This window comes from Ornithorhynchus anatinus, chromosome 2 (assembly GCF_004115215.2).
Source record: "Ornithorhynchus anatinus isolate Pmale09 chromosome 2, mOrnAna1.pri.v4, whole genome shotgun sequence".
Taxonomy (NCBI): domain Eukaryota; kingdom Metazoa; phylum Chordata; class Mammalia; order Monotremata; family Ornithorhynchidae; genus Ornithorhynchus; species Ornithorhynchus anatinus.
The window spans coordinates 108,467,452-108,484,959 of NC_041729.1; the positions used below are offsets into that span (position 1 = coordinate 108,467,452).

A 17,508-nucleotide genomic window follows, 5' to 3' on the forward strand; every position below is an offset into this window, starting at 1 on the left:
AAAAGACAACACCACCAACATAAATGCTGTAGGACTGTGAGTGAGATACATATAAAGTGATACAGCTCCATCTCTCAAGCACTGGGATCTGCACACAGCAAGCACTCAATAAATACAATTGATTGATTCTGAGGCAGGCGTAATGCTGGGTCATTCTTAACTCAACTAAAGTGATCCTGATAACTGTCTGCATTACAACCAACATTAATGGATAGAGCATGGACCTGGGTTCCAATCCTGACTCCGCCACTTGTCTGCTGTGTGATCTTGGGCAAGTCACTTAACTTCTCTGTGCCTCAGTTACCTCATTTGCAAAGTGTCCCAGAAATGCTGCCACTATCATAGAATAATTGTGGTATTTTTTTAAGTGCTTACTATGTGCCAGGCACTATACTAAGCACTGGGGCAGATACAAAATAATCGGGTTGGACACAGTCCCTGTCCCACATAGGACTCACGGTCTTAATCCCCATTTTACAGATGAAGTAACTGAAGTCCAGAGAAGCCAAGTGACTTGTCCAAGGTCACACAGCAGACAAATGGAGGAACTGGGATTAGATCCAGGTCCTCTGACTCCCAAGCCCGCGCTCTTTCCACTAGGTCATGCTGTTTCTGTACTCTCTCACCATATGTTATAAATGTTCTTCAGATGCTTGAATGTTGCCAAACCATTACTTCCTGCACGTGCTAAATACGGCTAAAGGCAAATCCCAGGCTGACAAGGGGAAGGGAAATGATGGAAAAGAGGGAGGGGAAACAAGACACTAATTTGCAATAGCTCACTGGGAATCTACCTCAGATGCTTCAATTGCATCAACTCAACTGCCCCCACTGAGCATATATATGCTTTTATATATAGATATAGATACAGATATATTTTATATGAGAAGCAGCATGGCGTAATGGATAGAGCAAGGGCCTGGAGTCAGAAAGACCAGGGTTCCAATCCCAGCTCCACCATTTGTCTGCTGGGTGACCGTGGGCAAGTCATTTCACTTCTCTGGACCTCAGTCCCCTCATCTGTAAAATGGAGATTAAGAATGTAAGCCCCACATGGGACAGGGACCGTGTCCAACCCGATTTGCTTGTTTCCACCTCAGCGCTTAGTATAGTGTTGGCACATAGTAAGCGTTTATAACAAACACCACCATCATCATATATATTTACATATATATACACACACACAAACCCACACTTAGGTTAACTGAGTTCTACACTGGACTGTTTTGCAATTTTTTTGACATTGAAGCTACTACCTACTATATAGCCCTGCAGTTCATCATCATCAATGGTATCGACTGAGTGCAAATCACTCTACTAAGTGCTCGGGAGAGTACAATTCAGCAGAGCTGGTAGACACCATCCCTGTCCACAAGGAGCTTCCAGTCTAGAAGAACTAGTGGCGAGGGCTCCGCTCTGGGAATCTGGAGACTGGGTTCTAGCCCCAGTTAGCCGGATGAGATTAGGCCAGTAATGGCGAAGGCCTCTGATCCAAGAACCAGTTACGGCGGTCCATGAAATGGACCAGCAGAGCAGAGGTCCTGAAAGATAACCGGCTAATGGGGGTGGCAAAGGGCACAGTGATTACCGAGGCAACTTCCTGTTTGTCTTTTCAAACCAAGCGTCCAGCGCTTAGAACAGTTCTTGGCACGCAGTGAGCGCTTAATAAGTGGCATCATTATTATAAAGGGATCCTGTATGCACAAAAATCTTTGCATCCACTTTACGCTGTGCTGCACACCAATTCATTCATTAATAATAATAATAATAATGTTGGTATTTGTTAAGCACTTACTATGTGCTGAGCACTGTTCTAAGCGCTGGGGGAGATACAGGGTAATCAGGTTGTCCCACGGGAGGCTCACAGTTAATCACTCTTGTGCCCCAAGGGGAGTCAGACTGGCCAAGAAGGGGACCAGCTCTCCAGGCAGTGTGGCCTCGTGGAGAAAGCCCGGGTCTGGGAGTCGGAGGACCTGGGTTCTAATCCCAGCTCCGCCACCCATCAGCTGTGTGACCTTGGGCCAGTCACTTCCCTTCCTCCGTGCCTCCGTTTCTCATCTGGAAAGTTGGGATTAAATCCTATTCCCTCCTATTTAGACTGTGAGCCTCGTGTGAGACCGGCATTATGTCCGGTTTAATTATCTTGTATCTACACCAGCGTTTAGTAGAGTGCTTAGCCAAGAATAAGCGATTGAGAAGTACCATTATTATTAGTTCTCAGTCCTTAAATCTCAAGGCTGTCATGTTAGCTGTCATGTCATGTTTAGCTGTCATTCTCATCAGGACACCCCTTTTTTTTTTTTTAACTGATTATATCCTTGTTGTCCTTTCTGCTCCCACTCTTAGCAAATAGTTTCTGTGTCTTCGATTAGCCTGGAAACTCCTTGAGGGCAGGGACCCTGCCTTTGGCTTCAATTGTTCTCTCTCAAACCTTCAGACTTTGCACACAGTTGGCGCACTATAAATACCACTGACAGATTTCACCTAACTAGAAATAGCAGTGATAAAAGGGATCCAGAATCAATTTTCAAAAAGCATTATAAAAGGCTCAAAGCCTGGTGTGCAACTATATCTATGCACAGCATCTCTGAAAATTTAGGGTTTACAGAGTAGAGGAAATCAAAGGTTTCTGCCAGAAGAAAGAGCTTTTATTTTCAAAACTGTTTACAAAGTATGATTTTTAAAAAAAAAGGCTCAAAGGTTTCTGTGGTGGGTAGTAACCCTTTCTGTTCAGCTGGTCATGGCATACCATACAGAGAGAAAGAGAACGCAGGTCTTTTGGGTTCTAATCGCAGGTGCACCAATTTGCCTGTTGTGCAACCACGGACAAGTCACTTAACTCTGTAATCCATCAAAGGTAACTACTAAATATTTAGTGCACACAGAGCGCCCTACTGAGCGTTTGGGAATAACAGAGTCAGTAGATGCAGTCCCTAACCATAAGGAACTTAAACTCTACAGATGGAGACAGACATTAAAATAAATAATAACAATAATAATCATGGTATCTGTTCAGCACTTACGACGTGCCCAGCAATGTACTAATCACTGGGGTGGACACAAGATAATTGGGTTGGACACAGTCCCTGTTCCATGTAGGGCTCACAGTCTTAATGCCCATTTTACAGGTGAGGTAACTGAGGCGCAAAGAAGTGAAGTGACTTGCCCAAGGTCACAGGGTGACAAGTTTGCAGCGTGGCTCACTGGAAAGAGCACGGGCTTTGGAGTCAGAGGTCATGGGTTCGAACCCTGGCTCTGCCACTTGCCAGCTGTGTGACTTTGGGCAAGTCACTTAACTTCTCGGTGCCTCAGTTCCCTCATCTGTAAAATGGGGATTAAGACTGTGAGCCCCACGTGGGACAACCTGATTCCCCTGTGTCTACCCCAGCGCTTAGAACAGTGCTCGGCACATAGTAAGCGCTTAACAAATACCAACATTATTATTATTATTATTAAGTTTGCGGAGCCGGGATTAGAACCCAGGTCCTTCTGACTCACGGGCCTGTACTCCATTCACTAGGCCATGTTGCTTCTCCAGGGGGCAGGGAATGTATCTACTGTTGTATTCTTCCAAGCGTTCAGTACAGTGTTCTGCACACAGGAAGTGCTCCATAAATATGACTGAATGAAATTTACCATTGGGGGAACAGTAGAGTAAAAGGCCATGCACATAAATGCCGTGGGGCTAGGTGAGTATCAAAGTGCTTCAGGAGTAGAGAGTCCAGTACCTAGTCCAAAGTTCCCTCATCTATAAATCTATGGGGATTCAAGGTCTACTTAGCCTGGGAGCCTCATCTGCAGCTTGGCTCAGTGGAAAGAGCACGGGCTTGGGAGTCAGAGGTCATGGGTTCGAATCCCTGCTCTGCCACTTGTCAGCCGTGTGACTGTGGGTAAGTCACTTCACTTCTCTGTGCCTCCGTTACCTCATCTGTAAAATGGGGATTAAGACCACGTGGGACAACCTGATTACCCTGTATCTACCCCAGCGCTTAGAACAGTGTTCTGCACATAGTAAGCTCTTAACAGATATCAACATTATTATCTGGGACAGGGTCTGTGTCTGACCTGCTTAGCTTGTACCTACCCCAGCGCTTAGTACAACGCTTGGCAAACAGTAAGCCCTCAGCTCCCCCAAATACTAGATCCACCCTCAGAGCAGATCCACATTATCCGTGTTTGGAGCTGTAGCTACTGCAGCCCCAGGGTTTTGATCACAGATGGCACCGCCTCTGCCGCTCATCTGGCCACTGCCACCCACCCCCAGAATGGAAAGAGAGAACAGTGAGAAAGAACTGCTTTCTCAGTTTCTCTAGTAGAGAGAGGGCAGCCCTATTCACCTGGCCCTCTCCTACCTCGCCTCGCTGCTCTCCAACTACAACCCAACGCGCACACTTTGCTCCTCTAATGCTACCTCCTCACCGTACCTTGATCTCGTCCATCTCGCCGGCCAACCTCTCGCCCACGTCTGGCCTTTGGCCTGGAATGCCCTCCCTCACCATAACCAACAGGTAATTACTCTCCTCCTTTTAAAGCCTTATTGAGGGCACACCTCCTTCAAGACAGCTTCCCCCACTGGTCCTCTTTTCCTTTTCTTCAACTCCCTTCTGCGTCACCCTAACTTGCTCCCTTTACTCATCTCCCGCCCCAACCCAGGCCCACGGTACTTATGTATATATCTGTAATTTATTTAAATCAACGTCTGCCTCCCCCTCTAGACTGTGAGCTCGCTGTGGGCAGGCAATGTGTCTGTTGTGTTGTGGTATTGCACTCCCCCAAGCTCTTAGTAAAGTGCTCTGCACCTCTCAAGAGCTTAGGACAGTGTTCTTCACACAGGAAGTGCTCAATAAATGTGATTAACCAACTGACTGACCCTATTTAGTCTTTGAAAGCAGTATCCTCTCTTCACCAGGAAAATGGGGGAAAGAGAAGAAGTTAAGTGAGGGAAGTCAACAGCGTAGGGCTGTGGGCTAGGATCCTGCCAGATCAGGCCAGGTTAGATTGACACCATTCAAAATTTGCCCTGGACAGTGGTTTTCCCTCCCTCGACAGTTCTGGGGTCTCAGCTGGCAGTGGGGGGATTCCAGTAATGTGCCTGGGGTGCCAGGGTACATGAACGGTCATTCCACAGGTACACAGCTGTCAGTAAGACTGATGCCGGGACTACAATTCTCAGAAGTCTGGGGGGGCGGGGGAAGGTGAGAAGTATCATCGCCTAGTGAATAGAGCATGGGCCTGGGAGTCAGAAGGACCTGGGTTCTAATCTGAGCTCTGCCACTTGTCCGCAGGGTGTCCCCGGGCAAGTCACTTCACTTCTCTGCACCTCACTTCCCTCGTCTTTAAATGGGGATTAAGACTGTGAGCCCCTTGTGGGATGGGGCCGTGCCCAACCTGATTAGTCTGGATCTACCCCAGAGTTTAGAACAGTGCTTGATACGTAGAAAGCGCTTAAGAAATACCTTTATTATCGTTATTCCCATTTACACAGTAGCACCCTCCAAAAGAAGTCCAGAGCACTTCCTCTTAGGACCTAATCTATTTACATTTCAGTCCCAACATTGGGACATTAGGAGCTGGAGCCAGTACCAAATTGGGTGGGGAGAGAATGGGACTGGCCAGTGTAGGCCTGATCCCAGATTCTGCTCCATGCATGGCTCTCTACTGGGGACAACCATGCGCTGTAGAACAATCCTACACGTGATCTGTTGCGCTGGACTACCACAAAATGTCCGGCACCAATGTTATTTTTATCATCACAGCCTACTTAACGCAGATCATAGTCTACTTAACACAGACTAATCCGAACAACATTTTTCCCACTGGGCTAGAGGAAATATTTGTGATGAACCAAATATTAGAGATTTGGGGAAATGGAAAACTAGAAGGCCTACATTCCTCAAGTTCAAATCTAGATCAGATAGTTATCATTTGACAGGCGGTCTAGATGTTATGATTTGTTCGTATTTTGGTTATATAACAATGGTGGTATCTGTTAAGCGCTATGTGCAAAGCACTGTTCTAAGCACTGGGGGGGGGAGATACAAGGTGATCAGGTTGTCCCACGAAGGGCTCACAGTTTTTCATCCCCATTTTACAGAGGAGGTAACTGAGGCACAGAGAAGTTAAGTGACTTGCCCACAGTCACACGGCTGGCAAGTGGCGGAGCCGGGATTAGAACCCCTCACCTCTGACTCCACGCTGATGGAGAAGCAGCGTGGCTTAGTGGAAAGAGTCCGGGCTTGGGAGTCAGAGGTCCTGGCTTCTAAATTTCTGCTCCGCCACTTGTCAGCCGTGTGACTTTGGGCAAGTCACTTTTAACTTCTCTATGCCTCAGTTACCTCCTCTGTAAAACGGGGAATAAGACTGTGAGCCCAACGTGGGACAACTTGATTATCGTGTACCTACAGCAGAGCTTAGAACAGTGCTTGTCACATAGTAAGCGCTTAACAAATGCCATGATGATTATTATACAGATGCCTTTCGAGAGCATGTGCCTGGAAGTCAGAAGGACCTGGGTTCTAATCCAGCTCCACCATTTGTCTGCATTCTGACCTTGGGCAAGTCACCTAATTTCTCTGTCACTCAGTTACCTCATCTGAAAATGGGCATTAAGACCATGAGTACTACTTGGGGCATGGACTATGTCCAACTCGACTATCTCATATTTACTCTAGTGGCTTAATACAGTGTGTGGCACATAGTAAGCGCATAAATACCATCAGTTAAAAAAAAATAATAACCAGCACAATTTGGCTCAGAACAAGACCTGAAGAAGTATGGAGACTATTAAAATTACTTTGCAATTTCTTTTTTACCATTTATTCAACACCACTATGGTTTTTGTTTTTTATGCTATTTGTTGAGCACTGTTCTTGCGCCAGCTACTGTACTAAGCCCTAGGACTGTACTAAGCTAATCAGATTGGACGCGGTCCATGTTCCACCTGGGGCTCACGGTCTTAATCTTCCTTTTACAGATGAGATAACTGAAGCAAGGAGAAGTGAAGTGACTTGCCCAAGGTCACAGAGCAGATAGATAAGTGGGAGAGTTGGAATTAGAACCCGAGTCCTCTAACTCCAGGCCCCGTGCACTTTCCACGAGGTCATTCTGCTTCTCATGTTGACAATAGAAGATAATCCTTCACCCTGGCATCATCCCCATCTTTATCAAATGATTGCTCCATGGGGCCACAAAGGCAGAAAACACCCTGGGAACTGGAAATTGCCTTTAGCTCACATTCTTGGCCTTTATCATGTCGGCTGGAAACTGAAGATTTGAGTTTCCACACGCTGGTTTCGACCTCTTTCCTAAAAAGCTCGTTAAAGTCATCTCATTACGCTTGGAGAAAGTTTTACATTTATTACTAGTCCAAAAATATGTCATCTATTTCTTATCTGTGTAGGCAAAAGTGGGCTCTAATAGACATGTAAATGCCCATTTGCTCACAAGCACAGCATACTACTGTTCATCGCACTGGGGTAATTAAGCTTTCAGAGATGTACGCTGCCAATTCAATCAAGAAAGTCAAAAGTAAAAGGCACTAGCAGGCTAAAGACACGTTTAAACAAAAAAGTCAATTATTGTTAAAAGACAGTAATAATAATTAAAAAATGATAATAATCATGGTCATTTTTAAGCGCTATGTGCCAAGCTCTGTTATAAGCGCGGGGGTAGATACAAAGTTATCAGGGTGGACACAGTACCTGTCCCACATGGGGCTCACAATCTTCATCCCTGAATCACAAACAAGGTAAGTGAGGGCCAGAAAAGTGAAGTGACATGCCCAAGGTCATATATCAGATAAATGGTGGAGCTGGGATAAGAACCCCGGTCCTTCTGACTCCCAGGACTATACTTTATCCACCGGGCCACGCTAGGGCAAATATTCTGACCCAACTGCATACTCCAGACACTTAAACGGTCTGTCTTGTTTCACTTTTGAGTTGTCCTGATTCTTGCATTCAAATTGCAAAGCAGGTTACAGTAGCATTTGGAACTATGGCCCTTTAAAAACAAAACAAAACACTTTGAAGGCTTCCAAAACTTGCATTTAGAGAAGAAAGCGGGTAGCCCCTCTTGAACTCTAGCCAAAGAAATACAGGAAGTTTCTTTATCAGCAAGGTGTTTTGTTCAGGGTGTAGAGGATTTTTTTTTTTATGATGCTTGTTAAGTGCTTACTATATCCCACATACTGTTTTAAGCGGTGAGGTAGATGCAAACTAATCAGGTTGGACACACTCCAGGTCCCACGTGGTGCTCACGGTCTTAATCTCCATTTTACAGATGAGGTAACTGAAGCACAGAGAAGTGAAGTGACTTACCCAAGGTCACACAGCAGACAAGCGGTGGGGCCGGGATCAGAACTTTTACAATACCTTCACAATATCGCCAAGATCCGCCCTTTCCTTTCCACCCAAAGTGCTATCATGCTGGTACAAGCTCTCATAATATCCCGAATGGATTATTGTGTCAGCCTCCTCTCGGATCTCCCTTCCTCCTGTCTCTCCCCACTCCAGCCTATTCTTCATTCCACTGCTCGGATCATCTTCCTACAGAAACGCTCTGAGCAGGTCATTCCCCTCTTAAAAACCTCCAGTGGTTGCCCATCAACTTTCGCACGAAACAAAAACTCCTCACTCCTGGCTTCAAAGCTCTCCATCCCCTTGCCCCCTCCTACCTCACCTCCCTTCTCTCTTTCTACCGCCCACCCCGCACGCTCCGCTCCTCTGCCGCTCACCTCCTCACTGTCCCCCTTTCACGCCTACGCCGCCGTCGACCCCTGGGCCACGTCCTCCCGCGGTCCTGGAACGCCCTCCCTCCTCACGTCCGCCAAACTAACTCTCTTCCCCTCTTCAAAGCCCTACTGAGAGCTCATGTCCTGCAGGAGGCCTTCCCAGACTGAGCCCCCCTTTCCCTTTGCTCCCCTTCCCCTCCCCTCAGCACTGCGCTCATTTGTATATATTATTTATTCCCCTATTAATTTTTTTAATGAGGGGTACATCTCCTTGATTCTATTTATCTTGATGATGTTGTCTTGTTTTTGTTTTGTTCTGTTTTGCTTTGCTGTCTCCCTCGTTTATACTGGGAGCCCGTCATTGGGCAGAAATTGTCTCTATCTGTTGCCAATTTGTACATTCCAAGGACTTAGTACAGTGTTCTGCACATAGTAAGCGCTCAACAAATACTACTGAGTGAATGAATGAATAGAACCCAGGTCCTTCTGACTCCCAGGCCCATGCTCTCTCCACTAGGCCATACTGCTTCTCTAAGGGTTTCTAGTTTCTTTGAGCCAATTTCTCCCTACCAAGACAGCAGAAAACCTTGAGCTGGTAGGTTATTAAGCCCCTTCTCAAAGTCTTGAAGCTATTTCCATTCCATAAGGCTCATTTCTCCTTTTATTGGGCAAAGGTGCCATTAGTAAAGGATGAAGCATTGTGACCTGCCACAGTAAAAACAGTGGAACGACAAGCTGGGGTAAAATAAGTGAATTCAAAAGAAAAGATGAAAAAAACCAAAAAGGCTTCCAGATCATCGTTGTAGGGTGGAATGAGAACCAATGTCTCCAAGAGGAATCAAAACTTCATATGCCCCGTACTTACACACGGCACGCCGCTTGCTAGAAAGATCACAGCAGCGGTATCCACTGAAATATGGGATTTGGGACGGGAGCTGGTGAATGAAAGGTGCCGGACCTTCTGTGGGACTTAAACGGTGCAAAACTACAAAAAGGTGAAAAGGAGGAGCTGAGCCACAGAACAAATAAAAAGTATCATGACAGAGAGTGGAAAACAAGAGGCTGGAGCAATGGTAACTAAGTTGGAATATATTAGGTGATAGAAAAGAGTGCCCATCTAAGGCCCACTTTGGGTCTTTCGATTTACACTTTAACCTCTGGCTCCTAAGAAGGGAGAGAAGAATCAGTTGACGCCCTCTGTACGATTCCGCTGCTCATGCCTCATCTTGATCAGAGACCCGGGAGTACATCCCCTTGATTCTACTTACTGTTACTGTTCTTGTCTGTCCGTCTCCCCCGATTAGACCGTAAGCCCGTCAGAGGGCAGGGACTGTCTCTATCTGTTACCCATTTGTACATTCCAAGCGCTTAGTACAGTGCTCTGCACATAGTAAGAGCTCAATAAATACTATTGAATGAATGAACGAATATAAGGATTTTTGCCTCTCCCCTAGGGTGGTCTCTAAGGAAGGACCACTGGGATCATAATCTAAATAATGTATGGCTATTAATAATAATCACAATAATGTTGGTATTTGTTAAGCGCTTACTATGTGCCGAGCACCGTTCTAAGCGCTGGGGCAGACACAGGGGAATCAGGTTGTCCCACGTGGGGCTCACAGTCTTCATCCCCATTTTACAGATGAGGTCACTGCGGCACCGAGAAGTTAAGCGACTTGCCCAAAGTCACACAGCTGACAAGTGGCAGAGCAGGGATTCGAACCCATGACCTCTGACTCCAAAGCCCTTGCTCTTTCCACTGAGCCACGCTGCTCCTCACTGTCTGCTTCTAGAAGCTTGCTGTGGGTAGGGAATGCATCTACCAGCTACGTCGCACGGTACCCTCCCAAGCGCTCTGCATGCGGCAAACGCTCAGTGAGTACCACTGATTGACGGATGGATGGATGGATGGACGGACAGGCAGACTAGGCCCTATGCCCCAGCCCTCAGGGGCGGGTCACTGATGAGCTAATGCTCCAGGATGAAGTAGAGGAAGGCGCAAGCATCTTCATCAACAGGATCCCTGTGTTTCTCCCCTCCCGCCGCCTTCCCCGACGAGGACTGCTCTTCAGAGTCCCGTGGCCAGCGGGTGAGAGGCTCCTCGATCGATCGACCGATCGACGGTTATTTCCTGAGCCCTTACCGCGTGCAGAGCACGGAACTAAGTGCCAGGGAGAGTGCGACGCGATACAGGATGTCAGCCCAGAAGGGTAAACTCTCCCCGCCCCACACACAGACTCCGCCGCGGCCCCCCTAGCCTTCCAGACGGCATTTCAGGGGGCTGAGCCCAGAAGCAGCTCACACCTCCCTTAGAGATGGCCCCGTCATCCCCTAAACCCTCCGAGAGAGGACAATCTCTGGAGAAGAAGAGTCTTCCCCCTTCCTTGGGAACTCATTTCCGTCAGGAACGAACCAGTCTGCCTCAAACACCTCATACGCATCACCTGCAAAATGGGGACTCCATACCCGTTCTCCCTCCTACTTAGTCTGTAAGCCCCAGGTGGGACCTGATGGCCTTGTAGTATCTAACCCAGCGCTTAGTACCGGGTAAGCACTCAAATACCGCACTCGTTTACGTGGCCGTGCAAGGGTAGCTCTTTTCGGTCCTTGGGATCGATCCCTGTCTTCCGTATCAGAGCCTTTCATTTTCTTCTATCAACCTGCTTATTGTTGCCTCACAGTCTCTCACCAAAGGAGAGGTCAGAGCTTCAACGGCCTAGGCTCAACGGTTTCCTCAGGGAGCAGGCAAGACAGAAGTCTGGGCTCTGCAACTCAACTTACTGTTACTTCAATTCACGATCAGATAATACGGCTTGTGCTTTGTTGTGTTCCAGGGCATCCGTGAAACGCTCACTACGGGCCAGGCACTCTACTAAGTCGCCGGGGTGGATCCAAGCTAATCAGGTTGGGCACAGTCTACGTCCCACACGGGTCTCACGGTCTTAATCCCCGTTTTACCGATGAGGTCACCGAGGCCCAGGGCAGTGAAGTGACTTCCCCAAGGTCACCCGGCAGGCAAGGGGCAGGGGCGGAATTAGGACCCAGGTCCTTCTGACTCCCAAACCTGCGCTCTATCCACTAGGTCAGGGTTTTATAAGAGTATCGGAAATTTAATTCTCTGTGGTGGGCAGCCTGCTTTTGTAACCACGCGGTTTCACAGCCACCACTCAACAGGCCGGTCATTCATTCAATCAGTCGTATTTACTGAGCGCTTCCCGTGTGCAGGGCACTGTATTAAGTGCCTGGAGAGTACGATTCGGCAACAAAGAGAGGCGATCCCTCCCCAACAATGGGCTCGCCCTTTTCGTGGCCAGAACCTGAGCCGCTCTTTCGGCTCAAAGGCCTCAAGCGCTTAGTCCGGGGCTCTGCACACCGCCAGCGCTCCATAGATACGACTGAACGGAATCGGTGGCAGAAATCTCGAGGAGGTGCGAAAGGAGGGAAAGTGGCGACCGGAATCCCTCTGAGCTGCTTTGTTCCGACCGACCGTGGGGGCTACGGGACTTTCTGGCTTTAGGAGGGCCGGGCTTCTCACAGTTGGCAATAAATACTCAGCCATTCCTGTGCTTTCCAAACCCGCTTTTTAGTCTATACAGACAAAACCCTTGCACAGAGCAAGTCCTAGAAACATCGTGAATAAATAAACAGGACATGATTAGGATCGGCGTGTGCTCCGTTGGCGTTTCGGGGGGCGGGGGGTAATTCTTCCCAGGCAATCTGACGTTTTGAAGGCGGAAGAAGGAAAGAAGGAAAGAAGAAGGGAAGAAGAAGAAAGAAGGAAAGAAGAAGAAAGAAGAAGAAAGGAAGAAAGAAGGAAAGAAGAAGAAAGGAAGAAGGATAGAAAGAAGGACAGAAGAAAGGAAAGGAAAGGAAAAGAAGAAAGAAGGAAAGAAGAAAGGACAGAAGGAAAGAAGAAAGGAAAGAGAAAGAAGAAGAAAGAAGAACAGAAGAAAGGAAAGAGAAAAGAAAGAAGAAAGGTCAGAAGAAAGAAGGAAAAAAGGACAGAAGAAAGAAGGAAAGAGAAAGGAGAAAAGGAAAAAAGGAAAGAAGGAAGAGGGAAAGAAGGAAGAAGGAAAGAAAGAAGGAAAGAGAAAAGATAAGAAAGAAGAAAGGACAGAAGAAAGAAGGAAAGAGAAAGAAGAAAAGGAAAAAAGGAAAGAAGGCAGAGGGAAAGAAGAAAGGCGGCAAGAAGGACGGACGGACGGAATGGAGAAGAAAAGAGAAAGAAGAAGGAGGGAAAAAGGCAAGAAGAAAAAGCAGCAGCAACTTTGATCCTGCAAGTTTAGTCGGGGAGCAAGTGGGAGGAAGGCAGCGGGCCCGGGCAGGAGGGCAGGAGGGCAGGAGGGCAGGAGGGCAGGAGGGCAGGGGGCTCTTTGGGGTGTCTGCTTTGTCCGAGCGTGGGCTGGGGCTGGGGCTGGGGGGGGGGAACCCCAATCCCAGGGTTTTCTGGTGTCCTGACCCCGCCGGGCCGGGCTCCCCCTCCCCCCGCTTGGCACCTAGTAAGCGCTCAACAAATACCACCGACCTCCTCCTCAATAGTATCATTATTCTTATTATGAGCCAGCCGGTTGGGTGGGCCTCCTCATTTCCCTTTTTGGCTCCCGACCCTCGGCCCGGGCCCGGGCCCCGCGCCCAGCTTCGGGAAGGGCTTTTTGCCCCCCTTTCCCCGGGACCCCCGGGACCCCCGGGAGCGGGGCGGGAGCGGGGCGGGAGCGGGGCAGGAGCGGGAAGAATTCATTCGTTAGTATGGAGTGAGCGCTGACTAGGTGCGGAGCGCTGGGATTCAGCCGGGGAGAGGAGAGCGAAGGTGCCCCCTCCTCCTCCCCCACCAAGCCCCTCCAGGCAGTCCAGGTCCTCCCAAGTTTCTCCCCCCTCCCCATCCCCTACACACACACACACACACACACACACACACACACGGACACACACAGAGAGAAACAGAGACACACACAGACACACACACAGACACACACACACAGACACACACAGACACACACACACACACACACACACACACAGGGACACAGAGACACACACACAGGAACACAGACACACAGAGACACACAGACAGAGACACACACAGAGACAAACAAAAAGACACACAAAAAGACACACACAGACAAACAAAAAGACACACAAAAAGACACACAGGGACACACACAGAGACACAGAGACACACACACAGGGACACAGGGACACAGAGACACACAGAGACACACAGGGACACAGACACACAGAAACACCCAGAGAGATACAGAGACACACACACAGGGACACAGACACACAGAGACACCCAGAGAGACACAGAGACACACACACAGGGACACAGAGACACACACACAGGGACACAGACACACAGAGACACCCAGAGAGACACAGAGACACACACAGGGACAGAGACAACACAGAGACACAGACACAAAGAGGGACACAGGCACACACAGAGACACACAGAGACACACACAGAGAGAAAGAGAGACAGCCAGAGCCACCGAGAGCCACGCAGAGGCAGAGAGCGCGCGAGGCCTCCCTCCCCCCCCCCCTCCCCTTTTTTTTTTTCCCCTCCCCTTTTTCTTCCCTTCCCCTCCCCTCCCCCCTTGGCGGGCCCGGGAGCGGGCGGTACCTGTGGGCCGGCGGTCCGGGTGGAGGGCGAGGAGGGCGTGCGGGGGGCGGGGGCGGCGGGGGGGGGGGGGGGGGGAGTCTCCCCGGCCGCGGGAGGCTCCGCTCTTTGTCTCGGCCGCCTCCCTCCCTCCCTCCCCGCGGAGGCGGCTGCTGCTGCTGCTGCTGCTGCTGCTGCTGCTGCTGCTGCTGCTGCTGCTGCTGCTGCTGCTGCAGCCGAGGCTCGGCCGCCGCCGCCGCCTCCCGCTGGGGGTGTCGCCTTCCAGGCCCCGCCGCCGCCGCCGCCGCCCGTGGCCGCCCTGGCCGTCGTCGTCCTCCCTGTGGCCGCTTCTCTCCGCCCGGCGGCCCCCTGGGGCCGGGCCCCGCCCCCGGACACGCCCCCTGGACGGCCATTGGTCGGCGCCGCCGCCACGCCCCCTTTCTAGCCGCCCCCCGCGCGGGCCCCGCCCCCTCGCCGGCCATTGGCCCCGTCCGCGGCCGCGCCCCCTTTCCGTCTCCTCCCGGCACGGGCCACGCCCCCTTTCTATCCGCTCCCGCCCCCGGCCACGCCCCCTCGCCGGCCATTGGTCCGCGCCGCCGCCACGCCCCCTTTCTAGCCGCCCCCCGCGCGGGCCACGCCCCCTTCCTAATCTGCCCCCGGCCCAGACCACGCCCCCTTCCTGACTGCCCCCCCCACATAGGCCACGCCCCCTCGCCGGCCATTGGCCCGCTCCGCCGCCACGCTTCCTTTCTAGCAGCCCCCCGGCACAGGCCACGCCCCCTCGCCGGCCATTGGCCCGGTGCACGACCACGCCCCCTTTCCACCTCCCCCTGCCCAGGCCACGCCCCCTTTCCTTCTGCCCCCCGGCACAGACCACGCCCCTTTCTGGCTGCCCTCCTGTCCCGGCCACGCCCCCTCCCCGGCCATTGGCCCAGTCCACGACCACGCCCCCTTTCTCTCTCCCCCGATACAGGCCACGCCCCCTCGCCTGCCATTGGCCCAGTCCATCACCACGCCCCCTTCCTATCTGCCCCAGCACCGACCACGCCCCCTTTCCTCCTGCCCCCGGCACGGCCACGCCCCCTCCCTATCTGCCCCCCCCCGCGTCGGCCACGCCCCCTCTCCATCTGCCCCGGCGCAGGCCTCGCCCCTTTCGAATCCACCCCTGCACAGACCCCTCCCCCTCTCCTGCCATTGGCCCTGCCCCTTTTCTCTGAGAATAATATTGGTATTTGTTAAGCGCTCACTCGGTGCAGGGCGCTGTTCTAAGCGCTGGGGGAGAGCCAGGGTCATCGGGTTGTCTTCATCGTGGCTCAGTGGAAAGAGCCCGGGCTTGGGAGTCAGGGCTCATGAGTTCGAATCCCAGCTCTGCCACTTGTCGGCTGTGTGACTGTGGGCAAGTTACTTAACTTCTCTGTGCCTCAGTTCCCTCATCTGTCAAATGGGGATTAAGACTGTGAGCCCCACGTGGGACAACCTGATTCCCCTATGTCTACCCCAGCGCTTAAAACAGTGCTTGGCACATAGTAAGCGCTTAACAAATTCCGACCAATACATTCTTATCCCCATTTTGCAGATGAGGGAACTGAGGCCCAGAGAAGCGAAGTGACCTGTCCACCGTCACACAGCTGACGAGGGGCAGAGGCGGGATTCGAACCCGTGACCTCCGACTCCCAAGCCCGGGCTCTCGCCACTGAGCCACGCGGCTTTTTCTCTGCCCCCGACCCAGGCCACGCCCCCTCTCTGGCCCCTGACCGCGTCCACTGCCGCGCCCCCTCCCTGCCCCTGGCCCCACCCCTGTCTCTTTGCCCCCCGGCCCCGCCCCCTCTCTGCCCCTGGCCCCAACCCCTGTCTTTTTGCCCCCGGCCCCTCCCCTTCTCTATCCCAGGCCCCGCCCCCGTCTCTTTGCCCCCCGGCCTCGCCCCCTTGTCCCTGCCCCCTTCCTCTCTGTCCCCAGGTCCCGTCCCCCTCCGCCCTGGCTTCGCCCTTGTCTTTTGCCCCCCCCCGGCCCGTCCCCCTCTCCGTCCCCAGGGCCCACCCCCCGTCTCTCTGCCCCCTCGTCCCCACCCCCTGTCTCTTTATGCCCCCTGGCCCCGGCCCCAGGACCCCTTTCCCCCTCCCCGATCTGACCGGTCCCCCTGGCTGGGCTTGGGGTGTGGCCGCCCCTTTCATGGGGATCCCGGGGTCGCCCACCCTGCCCTGGGCCAGGGAGGCGGGGACAGGAGCCCCCGCCCCCGCCTCCGGACAAAGAGCGGAGCTTCTCTCCCCCCACCCCCCCCGCCCCGCGCTGGCCCCTGCCCCTGCCCTAAGCCCCGCCCCTGCCCTAAGCCCCTGCCCCTGCCCTAAGCTCCTGCCCCAAGCCCCTGCCCCATGCCCCATGCTCCTGTCCCAAGTCCCTGCCCTAAGCCCCTGCCCCAAGTCCCAGCCCCTGCCTTAAGCCCCTGCCCCTGCCCTATGCCCCTGCCCCAAGCCCCTGCCCCAAGTCCCAGCCCCTGCCTTAAGCCCCTGCCCCTGCCCTATGCCCCTGCCCCAAGCCCCTGCCCCAAGCCCCTGCCCCTGCCCTATGCCCCTGCCCCAAGCCCCAGCCCTAAGCCCCACCCAGCCCCTGCCCAAGCCCCTGCCCCAAGCCCCAGCCCCTGCCCCAAGCCCCAGCCCTAAGCCCCACCCAGCCCCTGCCCCAAGCCCCTGCCCCAAGCCCCTGCCCCATGCCCCATGCTCCTGTCCCAAGTCCCTGCCCTAAGCCCCTGCCCCAAGTCCCAGCCCCTGCCTTAAGCCCCTGCCCCTGCCCTATGCCCCTGCCCCAAGCCCCAGCCCCTGCTCTAAGCCCCTGCCCCAAGCCCCTGCCCCAAGGCTCTGCCCCTGCCCTATGCCCCTGCCCCAAGCCCCAGCCCTAAGCCCCACCCAGCCCCTGCCCAAGCCCCTGCCCCAAGCTCCTGCCCTAAGCCCCGCCCCAAGCCCCAGCCCCTGACCTAAGCCCCTACCCCTTTGCTATGCCCCTGCCCCTGTGCTATGCCCCTGCCCCAAGCCCCTGCCCCGAGCCCCTGCCCCTAGCCCCAGCCCCTGCTCCTTTGCTCCTGCGTTGGGGTAGATTAACTGTGAGCCTCACGTGGGACAACCTGATGACCCTGTATCTCCCCCAGCGCTTAGAACAGTGCTCTGCACATAGTAAGCGCTTAAC

General features: G+C 52.6%; 1 protein-coding gene across 1 annotated transcript in view; it reads right to left on the minus strand.

Annotated features, from left to right (window-relative positions):
- NCK2 (NCK adaptor protein 2) overlaps positions 1-14,409 on the minus strand; it is a 155,976-nt gene extending 141,567 nt beyond the window's left edge. Inside the window, exon 1 of the mRNA XM_029058096.2 lies at positions 14,355-14,409. The gene's annotated coding sequence lies outside the window, so the exon portion shown is untranslated. The remainder of the gene's footprint in view (positions 1-14,354) is intronic.
- Between the last annotated feature and the right edge of the window lie 3,099 nt (positions 14,410-17,508).